Source organism: Manihot esculenta, chromosome 11 (assembly GCF_001659605.2).
Source record: "Manihot esculenta cultivar AM560-2 chromosome 11, M.esculenta_v8, whole genome shotgun sequence".
NCBI lineage: Eukaryota > Viridiplantae > Streptophyta > Magnoliopsida > Malpighiales > Euphorbiaceae > Manihot > Manihot esculenta.
Window position 1 is genome coordinate 12,245,076 of NC_035171.2, and position 17,076 is coordinate 12,262,151.

The window sequence follows — 17,076 nt, forward strand, 5'->3', positions numbered from 1 at the left end:
TTTTTTATAATGGTACTTTTAACTTTTTTTTTAATAAAAATCAGTATATTAATAATGTTTTTATAATTATTTTTCATTTATATTTTTATTAAATATAAATGAAAAAAATTATTTTTAATATAAATGAAAAAAATTATTTTTAATATAAAAAATTTTTTAATTAATGAAAAAAATCTTAATTAAAATAATATTTAAACTTAAAAGTAGATATAGAGATAAAAAAATATTTTTTTATTTTGTAATTAAATTTCCAGCGGTCGGTCCATAGTAAGTACTAGAAATATAAATGAGTAAAATAATTCTATTTAGAATTTTTATTTGTTAATTGAAAGTTTCATATATTGAGTTGATTTTTTCGATTAATTTTAATAAAAATATAAATAGAAGATGCAATTGTTAAAAAATCGTTAATATAGAATATTTTTGATAATTTAATTATAAATAAATATAAAATTTAAGATGTTTATGTATATTTTCTCTAGAATAAAAAAAAAACAAAAAACTATTGACATTTACAAGTCACGTGCGTTTGTGTGATGGTTTTTGTTCAATCATAGAAAATTACAATTAAATATACATGAAAATAATTTAAATAATTTTTTATAAAATATTTATTTTCTCCTTCCTATTATTTTTATTCATTTTATTTTTTAAAAAATATTTATTATTCATTTTTATTTTTTATAATATATAAATTGACGATTATAATTATATTTAATTTTATTAATTATTTTTTATATGAGTATTTAAAATATTTTTTAATATTTAATAAAATTTAATATTTTTAAAATGAATATAATTAAAAATGTTTTTTTAATATGTGTAAAAAAATAAAATAAATAAAAAATGATAAAATAGAAAAAGTATAATATTAAATTAAATTTTATTAACAACTTGTACTAAAATTAAATTTAAATCTTCAATTTTAAATGTGAACATCTAAACATAGCATTTTATTTTTGAGTTTAGTGTCTGAACCAAAATTTTATCAGAATACCCAGAAAATAAATAAAAATCTCATATAGTTAATGACTTCAAAATCACATAATTATTTTTTAGATTACCATAATAAACAACCTCATTTTTTCCTAAATGTTTTTTAAATTTTAACCACTAAAATATTGTCTCATAGAAAAAAATATTTTTTAAACGTCTTCTTACTATATATATATATATTAAGAATTATAAAAAATTTAAGACATTATAAAATTTTTTTTATCATATTATATATTCATAAAAATCAACCTTTTTAATAAAAATTTTTGGTTATATGTATTGGTCTAATGTTTGTAATAAGAGTGTTCATAGATGGGATCTGACTATTAAATTCAACCAATTCAATTCAATTTCAACTAATCTCTATACTCTTTTGTTGGTTAACCAACAAATTACTATTTTACATCTAATTATATATTATAACCTTAACTTTATCTTTAGTTTGGATATAATATTAATTAATTTTTTTATATTTTTATTGGTATTAGGAATGTAATATCACAAAATTTAATTATCTTTATTTTATTTTTATTTTTTGATTTTAAAAAATTAAAATTAGTCATATTTTTACATATGTAATGTGTTTGGCAGACACATTATTTTATTATTCTATAATTATTTCAGGTGCAATAATTTTTTTAATTTTTATAAAATTAAAATTACTCATATTTTTTAAAAAATAATTATTTTAACTTTTTAATTCGTGTAAAATTAAAATTAAATATATTTCTAAAAAAAGTTAAAATGATATACGAAAATTATTTTATTTTTTAATTTATGTAAATTTAAAGTTAGTCACATTTTTTAAAAAGTAATATAATATGCAAATTCTTTTAACATTTTATTTTCTGTAAAATTAAAATTAAAGTTATAATTTTTATTTGAAATTAACTCTTTTGTTTGTATTTTGATTATCAGAACGTAGTTTGCAAGATTTAAAAGGTCTATAATTTATAAAATTAATTATATGTTTTTTATTTTTTATTATTTAAATTTAATTATTTAATTTAATTTTTATAATACTTTTTAATTTGTATTTTTTTATTGTGTTTTTATAATTTTAACAAAATATAAATAAATGAGTGATTTGCTTTTCAACTACGAAGGGATGATACTACGTTTGTATTTTGATAGTTAGTATAATATTAATTAGGTAAAATTTATTTTGATCGTCGTTGGTATGACGTTATTAAATTATTTAAATGGTTAATTAATAAATAAAATATATTTTATTGGAATTCAACTAACTAGTAACTAGTTTTATGATGGATGAAAATGGTTTGAATTAAAACCAACCTTTAAATAACTCTAATTTGTAGTTTAATCAAAAATTAAACTAAACTAAATTAATCAGTTCGATTTTTTAGTCTATTTAATTTGGTTCAATTAATAATTTCAAAAAATATTAATTTTAAATTTGATTCAATTAATTTAATAATATAATTGAACTAATCTAACCAATTGATTTAATAAACCATGGCGTTTTAGACCTTTATATATTTATATCAAAAAAATTGAAAACTATTCTCCAAGCCGACCCTTCCTCTGCCTCTTAAACCCTTCACTAAAGCCATTCATGTGGATTCCAAATTATATTGCCATTCTAGTATGGAATCTACATATTAGTCTTGCAATCTACGGCTTGTCGATTTTAATTTTTCATTAAATTTACTGATTTACTATTTTTATTGAATATGTTGATTGAATATTAAAATATTCACAACTATGCTAAAGATTTTAAGTTTGTTGATTTCAATTTATTTTAGATCGATTCAAATTAAATTTTATTAATTTCATTTGATTTGATTATACTTTAATATTTAATTTAGTTTGATTTTTAATTTTTTGGTTTGTTTTAAAATTGAACCGATTAAGGGTGAGCATTCGATCGGTTTGATTCAAAATCAAATCAAACCGAATAAACCACAAACTGAAATTTTGGTATTTATGAAAATCAAACTGAATTAATTGTGGTTAAAAATCAAATCGAATCAATCTGATTCAATTGGATTCGATTTGATTGGTTTAAATTTTTAATAAATTTTTTATTTTTTATCCTTTATTTTTAATATTTAAATTTTAATTAGAATATTTTAACTTGATTTAACTTCTCTATATTATTAAAAATAATATATTATTATCACTAATCCGCTCGATTCAATTTTTTTGATTTTTTATCAAAATCGAATCGAATTGAAATAATCAAAATTTTTAAAATTAAAAATCAAACAGAACCAAACCGAAATGAATAAAAAACTGAATTAAATTTATAAATTAATTTAATTCAATTAATTTTTTTAATTTGAATTGAATACGACGTATCTAGAACCGACTAATTGCACAACTCTTATAGTATTTATTATAAATTCAAATATAATTTACATTTTAAAGTTATATTAATATATATTAAAATAATTATTCAAAAAATTATTTATAAAATTTAATTTACTTTTAATAACATCTATTTTATTTAAAATTTAAGAATTTTATTAATTGTATTTAAAAAAAAAAGGCCACATAGCTAGCATATTTGCCCATTCGTTTCTACTTATCCTTATTGGTATATATCAAATAATTTTAAAAAAATAAAAAATATAATAATCAACTTATTTTTAGAATTTAAAGTTGAATTGTTTATATTTTATACCTTTATTAAATATAAAATTAAATATCATAGTTATAATTTATTTAAATGAGTATCAAATAACTTTAAAAAATAAAAAATATAATCAACTTTATTTTAGAATTTAAAGTCAAATTATTTATATTTTATATCTTTATTAAATATAAAATTAAATCTAGTAGTTATAATTTATTTAAACGAGATTATAAATAATTTGGACAATGAACTCACAAATTTAGTATAATAATAAATATATCTAAATAAATTTAAAAAATTTTAAATTTTATTTTTTCAATCTCTAATTTTTATTTTAAAATAAAAAAAAAAAATTCGAGCAATCGCCCTTAATTCAACTAGTTTATTACTGAAGTGGGGAAAGAAACGGGAGGATCGCAGTTTGTTGCGAATTTTTCTCTGCCATACATTAATAATTATATATTATTATTTTAATTTATAATTTATTTTATATATTTAAATATATAAATATTTTTAAATTTTATAAATAATATATATAAGATTAAAGTTGTACAAAAGTCGTTTTATGAATTTTAGCCTTAAAATTATTCAGATTTCAGTACCGATCTGATTCATAAGGTTAAGAATAATATATAAAGAAGATCCTCTTTGAATTTGAAGTTGGAGCGGGTGATTGAAGAGTTAAAAATGTATTTTTTTAAAAAAACATATTTTAAATATAATTAAAGTGTTTAATTTTTTTTTAAATATTTATAACTAAACTATATTAATTTAAAAACGTTTAAATTATTTTAATAATCTGTATTCATTTAAATAGACAATATTTCCAATGACAAGTTCAAGAAGAGAAATACATGAAAGTGTCATTTATTTGTAAACATAATTTAAATTTTGATACCCAAAATGTATGAAGTAATGATAGATGTTTCAGATTTTACAATTTTACATGTGTATTTCCTGCTGATTTATAGGTCTTTAAATTAAATTTTTTACAAACTTTTATTTTGTAATCACTGAGTTAAAGGACTAAGAATGTCTTATTTTTAAAATATTTAAGTACATGAAAAAGTTCTAAGAAAGAAAAATACACAATGAAAACTAAAGAAGAGGAACTCTAGATCTAGATGCAAGTTTCCATTCGAAAGGATTAGACTCGATTTAATAAGACTTTCTCCTATCCTCTCCATAGAGCTTTTGGTCATTTGAGGAAGAAAAGACGCTATTTAGGCTTGATCGGACCTCTAGAAGTAGCTTTTTAAGCTCATGAAAACATACTGAAGCATTGGAGAAAATAAAAAAAATACAAGTAATCAACAAACCCAGCGGAAGAGGAAGCACATGAATTCCATTTATGCATATACAAAAATAGATATGAGAGTTGCCTACCACCATCAGAGAGAAAATTAACTTTTCAAGATATCGATAGTGACAAATCCTTTCTGGTTCAGAAAACAAGAAATGTAATACCCGGCTAGACCTCGGTATCGGAATTTCAACCTTCCGGCGGAATCTCCGTTGGAATCTGGAATTTCTCGGACGTCGGAACCTTCTAGAAGGGTAAAATAAGGTTTTCATAAAATGTTTTTAATGCTTTTATGGTTTTAGTGAAGAAAGAAAATTGAGTTTTAAAAGAAAAAGTCATGGAGGAAAAACCCAGGTTCGGCCGCCGAACCTCAAGTTCAGCCGCCGAACATGGGGAGTTTACGGAAGCTCTTTTGGCCCCCGAAGGTGGTCTGGCCAGCCACCTATAAAAGGCCCCTTGTCCGAAAATGGGCGAGTTTTCTCTCTTTATTTTCAGGCATAGGTGAGATTTCGCCCTCCTTTGGTTGATTTTATGTTTTCCTTCAAATCCTTCAAGTTTTTGATGAGTTTTTACCTTTGTTTTGAAGATTTTAAGCTAAGATCAAAGTTTTGAAGCTTGGAGACCCCCGGAGCTCGTTCCTCCATATCTCCAAGTTTGGGATCACATCTCCTCTCGATCTTCAAGAGGTAAGTGTAGATCCTCCTCTTCTTTTAGGTTTTAAGTGAGTTTTAAGGGGTTTTAAGGGTGTTTAATGCATGACTAGAGTAGATCTAGAATGTTAGGGTTTATGTTAGTTTAATGAGAAATATGATGTTAAATGTAATGTTTATTGGGGTATAGGCTAGTTTTATGCCCCTATATTCTTGATGACGTGTTTATGCATGCTTTTGAGTGTTGAGTATGAGTTTGGAGGGTTTTGGGAGGCTAGATGAGAGAGGCGAATCGGGTTCTGTCATTCTGGAGAACCCAGGTTCGGCTACCGAAGCCATGTTCGGTCGTCGAACCTGCCTGTGGAGGCAGCTTTAGGCCGCCTAAACTCGCCCCTGAAAGTTGAAATTTCGGCTCTGGAGGGGAGTTTCGACTGCCGAACCTGCCCCCGAAGGTTAGTGACTTTCGGATTTGGAGGGAGTTCCGGCCGCCGAACCTGCCCCCGAAAGTGCTTGACTTTCGAATCTGGAGGGACCTTCGGCCGTCGAATGCATGTTTCATGATGTTTTAGGGGGTTTTTGGGGAGTTGTTTAGAGTCATGTTAGAGTATGTTTGGTCCCTCATTTGAGTCCACCTGGTAGGATCGGACCTGAGGAACCGAGGTGATCAGCAGTGAGATAGCTGCTTCAGAGTTAGTTCAGAGTCAGTCAGAGGTGAGTAGAACTAAGCTAATCTTTTATTTTAAGAAATCAAATGTTTTAAGCATGTTTATGCATCATGTATATGAAATAGGTTGGATGCATTAGATTTCACGAATATGCCACATAGCATAATTGGTTGTTGATGTGGATGGACAACAGGACGACCCATTAGCCCTCTAGATATTATGTTATGTAATGAAAGACCAGGGCTGCCATTCTACGTCCCTAGCACAGAGTACAGGAAAGACTAGGTGTGGCCTACACTACGCCCTTGGCACACAGCTTATGTTATGTAATAGAAGTCCTGAGGAGCTCCACCGAGGGCCGGGCACAGAGTAGAGGGATTTTTGGGTCAGTCCATCCGTGATGTGAATTGTTTGTGTTGTGATGCATTCCATGAAAGCATATGTTTATTAAATTGTTTTCACTGTTCTGCTCACTGGACTTTTGTAGCTCACCCCTCTCCCCTAACCCCCAGGTTTGCAGGAGCACAGGTAGCTATGGGAACGTCAGCAAGGTTATGGTACAATCTATATAATAGATTAGTAGTGGACATGTAACGTAATATAAGGTATTGTTCAGTAATGTAATGAGGATTAGTTTTGTGCTTGGCCCTAATGTATGGTTAATCCCTTTTATACATGATCTTTATGTAAATATTTTAATGATAAGTTATGTTGAACCAAGCTTGATGTATGAGATGTTGACCCAACTGGAGCATTTGATGACGGCTCCAGTAAGGGGTTTTATGTATACAGTTTTAGTACATGCACAGATCAAGTTTGGTATATGAAAAGTTTAAAGTTTTTATGAAAATGTATGATCATGTATGGGATTTTATCAGATGTATAGGATGTATGTTAGGCTTGCTACGGGTTTTGGCGACCTTAAGTTGATCTGAATTCTAGCGCCGGTACCGGTCCGGTTTTCGGGTCGTTACAGAGTGGTATCAGAGCCCTAGGTTCATATGGTCGAACCTAGAGTGTGTCGGGCTCATAGATATTATAGAAGGGCAAGCACAATAGGAAAAATCATGTCCACTAGGATAGGATGTAGAGTCCTGTCTTGATGATGATGTGAAATGTAATGACCCGGAAACCAGACCGCTACCGGCGCTAGGATCCAGATCGGCTTAAGGCCGCCGGGACCCATAGCAAGCCTAACATACATCCTGTATACCTGTTAAATCCCATACATGATCATACATATACATAAAAACTTTAAACTTTTTCCTTCATTCACCAAGGTTAACCTGTGCATGCACGAACTCATAAACATAAAACCCCACACTGGAGCCCTCATCAAATGCTCCAATGGGGTAACATATCATACATTAAGCTTGGTTTACATAAACATCATTAAAACATTTCATTAAAAAGATCATGTACCAAAAAGGGATTAACATACACTAGGGCCAAGCACAATTCTATCCTCAATATAATTCTTTACATTACATCACATTATAACATTTTACAATACATGTCCACATCTAACTATTATATACATAAACCTCTAGTCCTGGTGACTTCTTGGTCTATCCCGTACCTGCAAACCTGGGGGATTAAGGGAATGGGGTGAGCTACTAGAGCCCAGTGAGCAGAATAGTAAAACATTATATTAAAATTCATGCTTTCATGAAATGCATCACATCACAAATAAATCACATTAAGGATGAACTTGTCACCAATAGCCCTCTACATATCCAATAGTGCCAGAACATAGACTGGATCCTGGTCTTTCCCTTACATAACATATCATAATATTCCAATGTGCCAGGGACGTAGAATGGGTCTTCCTGGACTTTCTCTTACATTGTGCCAGAGACGTAGAATGGGTTTTCCTGGACTTCCATACCGTATCATCATCATATCATATCATACCATACGAGGGCTAATGGATCATCCAATGTTCACCCGCATCAACATCATATTATGCAATGCAACATATTCGTGAATTCTAATGCAGGCAACCTAATATATCTCATGGTATTCGTGATGCATGAACATGCTCAAAATTTATTTATTTACTTTGCAATATAAAGAGTCATTCTACTCACCTTAGGCTAGCTCTGAAAAGACTCTGAAGCAGCTATCTCACTGCTGGGGTCCTTGGTTCCTCGGGTCCGAACCTACACAGGTGGACTTAAATGAGGGACCAAACATAGACTAACATGACTCTAAAAAACTCCCCAAAAACCCCCTAAAACACCTTAAAACAATCATAGAAATCATGCAAAGCAAGGCTGAATAGGGTGCAAAGCAAGGCTGAAAAGGGCACTTTCGGTGGCAGGTTCGGCTGCCGAAAGTCCCTCCAGAGCCGAAACTCAGCCACTTTCGGCGGCACCTTCGGCTGCCGAAAGTCCCTTCCAGAGACGAAACTCATGCATGTTCAGCGGCACATTCGGCGACCGAAACTCCCCTCCAGAGCCGAAAGTCCAACTTTCGGGGGCAGGGTTCGGCAGCCAAAAGCTTGCCTCCACAGGCAGGTTCGGCGGCCGAAAGTCCTTCAGCTGCCGAACCTGAGTTCTTCCAAAGTGGCAGAACTCAGCCTCCTCATGCACATTTTGCCTCCTAAACCTTTCAAACATGCATTTAGCTATTCTACAACATGCATACTCATGCAAACAAGCATATAGGGGTCTCACACTCTCCTAAACCCCAACAACAACACATATAGCAACTCATACAACATACATTACACATTTTCAACAAAACTCACATAAACCCTAACATTAAACAACTAGCTTAAACATGCATTTCTACCCCATAAACTTTCATAAAACTTGCTTAGAATATCGAAGAAGGTGAGGATCGACCTTACCTCTTGAAGATCGAGAGAAAACGTGACCCAACTTGGAGATTTGGGGAAAATGGGTTCCGGAGGTCTCCAAGCTTCCAAACTTCGCTATTTGCTCAAAAACTTCAAAAACAAGTTAAAGCTTGTTAAAAACTTGAAAGATTTGAGAAAAATCATCAAAACCAACCATGGGAGGGCATGGACTCACCGTTGACCGAAAATAGGGGAGAAAACTCGCCCATTTTCGGCCATGGGGCTTTTTATAGGTGGCTGGCCAGACCACCTTCGGAAGCCAAAGGTGACTCCAAAACTCCACCATATTCGGCGGCCGAACCTGGATTTTCCTCTATGGTCATTTGCATTCAAAACTCAGTTTCTTTCTTACTTGAAACCTTAAAATACATGAAAACATTTTATAAAAATATTATTTTACCCTTCTAGAGGTTTTCGACATCCGAGATTCCACCGGACGGTAGGAATTCCGATACCGAAGTCTAGCCGGGTATTACATGAAATGCCATGACTATATGCATGCGCATTAATGATATGTGATGTATGTGATGCGGGTTCATGTGTTTCCACATGAACCATATGATGCTAATGTTTATGTGTATATGTTGTTTTTCAGAAAACAGAATGAGAGGCACTCGTCGATATGCACGATTGACTGGAGTCCCACCTGAGAATGAGGGCATGGATGCCCTTCCCCCTGCTTTGCCAAGGGCAATGTCTAGTAGGTCCAGCAGGGAAGAGACATCAAGGGACCCTAGAAGGTCTTTTGATGTAAACAGGAGGAGAACAGATCCGGGTAGAATGTCAACTGATGTGAGGGAGGCAGAGGAGGATGAACAGAGAAGAGATGGTAGTCTGGGCATGAGTATGTCAGAAGAGGATATGGGAGAGTCCCAAGGAGGCGCTCAGGCCTCGGGTTTTGTTCAACCACCCCAGTACCAACCCTTTCCACAGGGCCCAGGGTATCCGATGGGGGTACATCGGATTACTCCAGTTATAATCCATATCCTACCTTCATGCCCTATCCTCCCTTTTACCCACTATATCCACAGTACCCCATGTTTCCACCCTCACCCTTCTATCCAAATCCAGCAAACCCTAACCCAGGGAATGCTGCACCTCCTCCACCACCAGCAGAACCTATGGTCCCTGATATCCAAACACCCAAACCTAGCTCATCTGTGGGGAGCAAAGTAAAGATGACAGATTACCTGAAGCTGGATGCTCCCAAGTTCAAGACAGGTGATGATCCGTTTGAGTACCTCAAGACGGTAAAGATGATAATGGATAAGCTAGGAGCCAGTGACAGTAGAGCCATTCAAATGGCGGGGTTCACATTGAAATGTAAGAAAGCTCGGGAATGGTTTAAAAATTATGTGGACCCAAGGTTGGATAGCCTATCCTGGGAAGAGTTTGCCGACGAGTTTATTGGATGGGCTTTTCCGAATAGTTCAAGGGAGCTAAAGGTTGTTGAGTTTGAGCAGCTGAGGCAGACAGATGATATGAGTGTCGATGAGTACACGAATAAGTTTCTGGAGTTGCTGCAGTATGTGGGACAGGCATATGACACGGATCAGAAGAAAGCCAGGAGGTATACCATGAGGCTCCACTCTAGGTACTCCTCCCTGATCCTAGCAGCAGAGAGGGAGAGCTTCCACACCATAGTGGATGCGGCCAGAAAGATGGAGGCTAGTGCCATCATTCAAGGAACAGTGAAACAGCAAGTGGCACAGCCCTCGGGTTCCAAGACCCCAGGTTCAGGGAAGTTCGACCTCTCTTCTTTGAGTACAGCAGCTTCGGGTAGCAAAAAGTGGGACAGAGGCTCTAAAAAGCCGAAGAAGAATAAGTTCTGGAGCCGGTTGAAGATGGGTCTGGGATTAGGTGGTGGTTCGAACTCTGGTTCAGATGGCTCCAAATGCTTGAGGTGCGGTAAATCGCACAAGGGAGTCTGTCGGTTTGGGACATCAGCATGTTATAGATGTGGGCAGGAGGGACACATAGCACGGGAGTGTCCTAGAGTAGCCTTTATGGCACCGTCCCAGCAGATAGCTTCAGGCAGTGTGGCTAAGCCAGTAGCTCCAGCCACGACACAGGGCAGTGGTAGAGGCAGAGGGAGAGGGACAGCCTCTTCTTCAGCAGGTTCTCGGGGTGAAGGTCCATCAGCTCCAGCTCGGATCTTCACTATGACACAGCAGGAGGCTAACACGTCAAACACCATGGTGTCAGGTAATCTCATCATTGGATGTTCTGATGTGTATGCTTTAATGGACCCTGGTGCATCTCATTCTTTTTGTTGCTCCGAGAGCCGTAGATAGAGTGGGTTTGATAGTCTCTGGGTTAGAGTGTCCCCTTTGGGTCAGTGGACCCAAGTGTGATCCATCTGTGGCAGAGTCAGTCTGCCGGTTCAGTCCAGTTTTTGTTGAGGGTAGATGCCTTCCAGCCGACCTTGTGGTTCTAGATTTGACTGATTTTGATGTCATTCTAGGGATGGATTGGCTATCTGCTCATGGTGCTACCTTAGATCGCAGAGACAAGGTAGTCAGGTTCAGAGATCAGGATGGGTCAGAGGTTGTCTTCAGGGGAGACAGGAGGGGTACACCTAGAGGTTTGATATCAGCCCTACAGGCTCGTAGGTTGCTCAAGAGAGGTTATCAGGGGTTTCTAGCTCATGTTAGAGAGCTTGATAGTCAGGTCAGGGAGCCCGCCTCAGTGCTCGTAGTCAGAGAGTTTCTAGATGTCTTCCCAGACGAGCTTCCAGGACTACCACCTGCTAGGGAGATAGAGTTTGAAATAGAAGTGATGCCTGGAACTAGACTGATCTCTATCCCTCCCTACAGGATGGCACCTGTAGAGTTGAAAGATCAGCTGCAAGAGTTGGTAGATAAGGGTTTCATCCGACCGAGTACCTCACCTTGGGGTGCTCTAATGCTGTTTGTAAAGAAGAAGGATGGATCCCTAAGACTTTGTATCGACTACAGACAATTGAACAAAATCACTACCAAGAACAAGTATCCTCTACCTAGGATCGACGATCTATTTGACCAGCTAGCAGGAGCAGGTTGTTTTTCCAAGATAGATCTGAGATCTGGGTACCACCAGCTAAGAATCAGAGAGGAAGATATGCCGAAGACGGCATTCAGGACCTGATATGGGCATTATGAGTTCCTAGTGATGCCGTTTGGGCTGACCAATGCCCCTGCAGCATTCATGGACCTCATAAACAGAGTTTTTAGCCAGTATCTAGATCACTTTGTTATCTTTTTCATTGACGATATCTTAGTGTATTCCAGAAATGCAGAAGAACATGCCCATCATCTGAGGATAATTTTTCAGACCCTGAGGGAGCACGGCTTGTATGCCAAGTTCTCCAAGTGTGAATTCTGGTTGAGGAGCATTTCTTTCTTGGGACATGTTGTGTCAGAAAAAGGAATTGAAGTGGATCCCAAGAAGGTAGAAGCTATAGCTAACTGGCCTAGACCCACTACAGTAACTGAGATTAAGAGCTCTTTGGATTTGGTAGGTTACTACAGGAGGTTCGTTTAGGACTTCTCCAAAATTGCCGCTCCTATGACCAGGTTGACCAAGAAAAATCAGAGGTTTGTGTGGTCTGAACAGTGTGAGAAAAGCTTTGAAGAGCTGAAGAAAATGTTAATATCAGCACCGGTGTTAGCTCTGCCTACCAGTAATGAAGACTTCACAGTGTTTTGTGATGCATCCCGTGTGGGACTAGGTTGTGTGTTGATGCAGAATGAGAGGGTAATTGCTTATGCTTCTAGGCAGCTGAAGAAGCATGAGTTGAATTATCCTACACATGACCTAGAGATGGCAGCTGTGATCTTTGCACTCAAGATGTGGAGGCATTACCTTTATGGGGTTAAATGTGAGATCTTTACAGATCATAAGAGTTTGCAGTACATCTTGAGTTAGAGAGAGTTGAACCTGAGGCAGAGAAGATGGGTAGAACTGCTTAGTGACTATGATTGCAAGATTCAGTACCATCCGGGAAAGGCAAATGTTGTGGCAAATGCCCTAAGCCGGAAATCACTTGGCAGTTTATACCATGTTATAGCAGAGAGAAGACCGGTGGTGAAGGAATTCTATAAGCTCATTGATGAAGGGCTGCAGTTGGTGTTGTCTGGTACAGGTGCTTTGATAGCTCAGATGAGAGTGACACCCGTGTTTCTGGAGCAGATGGCTCAGAAACAGCACGAGGACCCCGAGTTGGTGAAGATAGCCAGAGCAGTTCAAGCAGGCAAGAATGAGGAGTTCAGATTCGACGATAAGGGGATCCTCCATTACGGGAACAGGTTATTTATACCAGATGACATGAGTCTGAAGGGAGACATTATGAGGGAAGCTCATAATGCCAGGTACAGCGTTCACCCTGGGGCCACCAAAATGTACCAGGATCTGAAAAGAGTCTATTGGTGGCCAGCTATGAAAAGAGAAGTGGCACAGTTCGTGTCCGCCTGCGAAGTATGTTAGAGGGTGAAGCTGGAACATTAGAAGCCGGCTAGAATGCTTAACCCACTGCCGATTCCAGAGTGGAAATGAGAGAATATAGCTATGGATTTCATGGTGGGGTTACCGGTAACGTCCAACAAACTAGACTCCATATGGGTGATTGTGGACAGACTGACCAAATCTGCTCACTTCATCCCTATCAGGAGTGGCTATTCTGTGGACAAATTGGCGCAGGTGTATGTTGATGAAGTTGTTAGGTTGCATGGGGCTCCCGTTTCAATAGTGTCAAATAGGGGACCCTAGTTCACCTCTAGGTTTTGGCGGAGTCTGCAGAATGCTATGGGTACCAGGCTGGACTTTAGCACTGCTTTCCATCCATAGACGGATGGACAGTCAGAGAGGACCATCCAGACTATAGAAGATATGCTCAGAATGTGCGTGCTAGATTTTGGCGGTTCTTGGAGGCAACATCTACCCTTGGTGGAGTTTGCCTACAATAACAGCTATCATGCTAGCATAGGGATGGCTCCTTATGAAGCTCTTTATGGGAGGAAGTGCAGGTCACCTGTTTGCTGGAAAGAAGTGGGAGAAAGGGCCTTAGCAGGGCCTGAGATAGTAGAGATCACCAGCAGGGTAGTGCCCATTATCAGAGAAAGGATCAGAACTGCTGTGAGCCGGCAGAAAAGCTATGCAGATGTCCGCAGGAAGCATGTAGAGTTTCAAGAGGGAGATATGGTGTTGCTCAAGGTGTCTCCTATGAAAGGGGTGATTCGTTTTGGGAAGAAAGGTAAGCTAGCTCCACGGTACATCGGACCCTTTGAAATCTTGCAGAAGATTGGGAATGTATCGTACAAGTTGGACTTACCTGCTTCAATGGAGAGAATCCATCCGGTTTTCCATGTTTCCATATTACAGAAGTTCGTGTTAGATCCGGGCAAGGTTCTTAATGAGCCTGATGTGGAGATCCTAGGAGATCTCACCTATATTGAGCAGCCAGTGCGGATCCAAGACATGCAGATCAGAAAGCTGAGAAACAAGGAAATCCCAATGGTGAAAGTCCTTTGGAATCACCACAACATAGAAGAATGTACCTGGGAGACACAGGAGTCTATGCTCCAGCAATACCCTTATCTCTTTTAAGGTTAGTGTCTATGTGTTTTTATGTGTTTATGTTTATGCCATGCTGTGTTTGTTTGTTGAACATTCGGGGACGAATGTTCTTAAAGGGGGGAAGAATGTAATACCCGGCTAGACCCTGGCATCGGAATTCCGGCGGAATCTCCGTTGGAATCCGGTATTTCTCGGACGTCGGAGCCTTCTAGAAGGGTAAAATAAGGTTTTCATAAAATGTTTTTAATGCTTTTATGGTTTTAATGAAGAAAGAAAATTGAGTTTTGAAAAAAAAAAGCCATGGAGGAAAAACCCAGGTTCGGCCGCCGAACATGGGGAGTTTGCGGAAGCTCTTTTGGCCCCCGAAGGTGGTCTGGCCAGCCACCTATAAAAGGCCCCTTGTCCGAAAATGGGCGAGTTTTCTCTCTCTATTTTCGGGTATAAATGAGATTTCGCCCTCCTTTGGTTGATTTTATATTTTCCTTCAAATCCTTCAAGTTTTTGATGAGTTTTTACCTTTGTTTTGAAGATTTTAAGCTAAGATCAAAGTTTTGAAGTTTGGAGACCCCCAGAGCTCGTTCCTCCATATCTCCAAGTTTGGGATCGCATCTCCTCTCGATCTTCAAGAGGTAAGTGTAGATCCTCCTCTTCTTTTAGGTTTTAAGTGAGTTTTAAGGGGCTTTAAGGGTGTTTAATGCATGACTAGAGTAGATCTAGAATGTTAGGGTTTATGTTAGTTTAATGAGAAATGTGATGTTAAATGTAATGTTTGTTGGGGTATATGCTAGTTTTATGCCCCTATATGCTTGATAACGTGATTATGCATGCTTTTGAGTGTTGAGTATGAGTTTGGAGGGTTTTGCGAGGCTAGATGAGAGAGGCGAATCGGGTTCTGCCATTCTGGAGAACCCATGTTCGGCTGCCGAAGCCATGTTCGGCCGCCAAACCTGCTTGTGGAGGCAGCTTTAGGCCGCCTAAACTCGCCCCCGAAAGTTGGAATTTCGGCTTTGGAGGGGAGTTTCGGCCGCCGAATCTGCCCCCGAAGGTTAGTGACTTTCGGATCTGGAGGGAGTTTCGGCCGCCGAACCTGCCCCCGAAAGTGCTTGACTTTCGGATCTGCAGAGACCTTCGGCCGCCGAACCTGCTGTAACGACCCGAAAATCGGACCGCTACCGGCGCTAGGATCCGGGTCGACTTAAGGCCGCCGGGACCCGTAGCAAGCCAAACATACATCCTGGAAACCTGTATAATCCCATACATGATCAACAACATGCATAAAAATTGAAACTTTTCTTTCAACCATCCAACTCAACCTGAACATAGACTGTGCATAGTCATAATCATAATCATAATCCCTCTGTGGGATCTCAACAATGCCCCAATGGGCGATACATCATGAGATGAGTTGGCTTTCATAAACAAAATAAAACATAACTATAGATCATGTATCAAAAGGGATAACAATACTCATAGGGTCAAGCACAACTATAACCTCAATATACCTCATTACATAACATACTGTAATCTCTTACATCATCTTACAATTTATCATAGTACAATTGTCATGTCCACAATCTAACTATTACATCAGCATATGCCGAAACTCTGGCTAACCTCCTGGTCTACCTTGTACCTGCACATCTGGGGTTAGGGGAGAGGGGTGAGCTACAAAGCCCAGTGAGCAGAATAGTGAAATCATATATATAAAAATCTCATGCTTTCATGAAATGCAACACATCACAACAAATCACATCTCGGATGGTATTGTCACCAATAGTCCTCTACATAGTCCAACTGTGCCGGGACGTAGAATGGGTACAACCGGTCTTTCCCTTATCATAACATATCATAACATACCAATGTGCCAGGGACGTAGAATGGGTACAACCTGGACTTTCTCTTACATCGTGCCAGGGACGTAGAATGGGTACAACCTGGACTTCCATACCATCTCATGCCGTAGCATCATCATATCATATGAGGACTAAAGGATCATTCAATAACCAATCCACATCAACATCATAAATGCAATGCAACATATTCGTGAATACTAATGCAAACAACCTACTACATCTCATGGCATTCATGATGCATGGATCATGCTCAAAATTCATATTTCATTTATTTTTAAAACTTAAGGTTTATTCCACTCACCTCTGGCTAGCTCTGACAAACTCTGTAGCAGCTGGCTCACTGCTGGGGTCCTCGGTTCCTCGGGTCCGAACCTACACAGGTGGACTCCAATGAGGGACCAAACATACATAAACATAACTCTAATATACTCCCCAAAAACCCCCTAAAACATCATAAAACAACTACATAAAAACATGCAAGAAATGGCTGAACAGGGCACTTTCGGCGGCAGGTTCGGCGGCCGAAAGTCCCTCCAGAGCCGAAAGTCAGGCAGGTTCGGCGGCACCTTCGGCGGCCGAAACTCCCAGACAGAG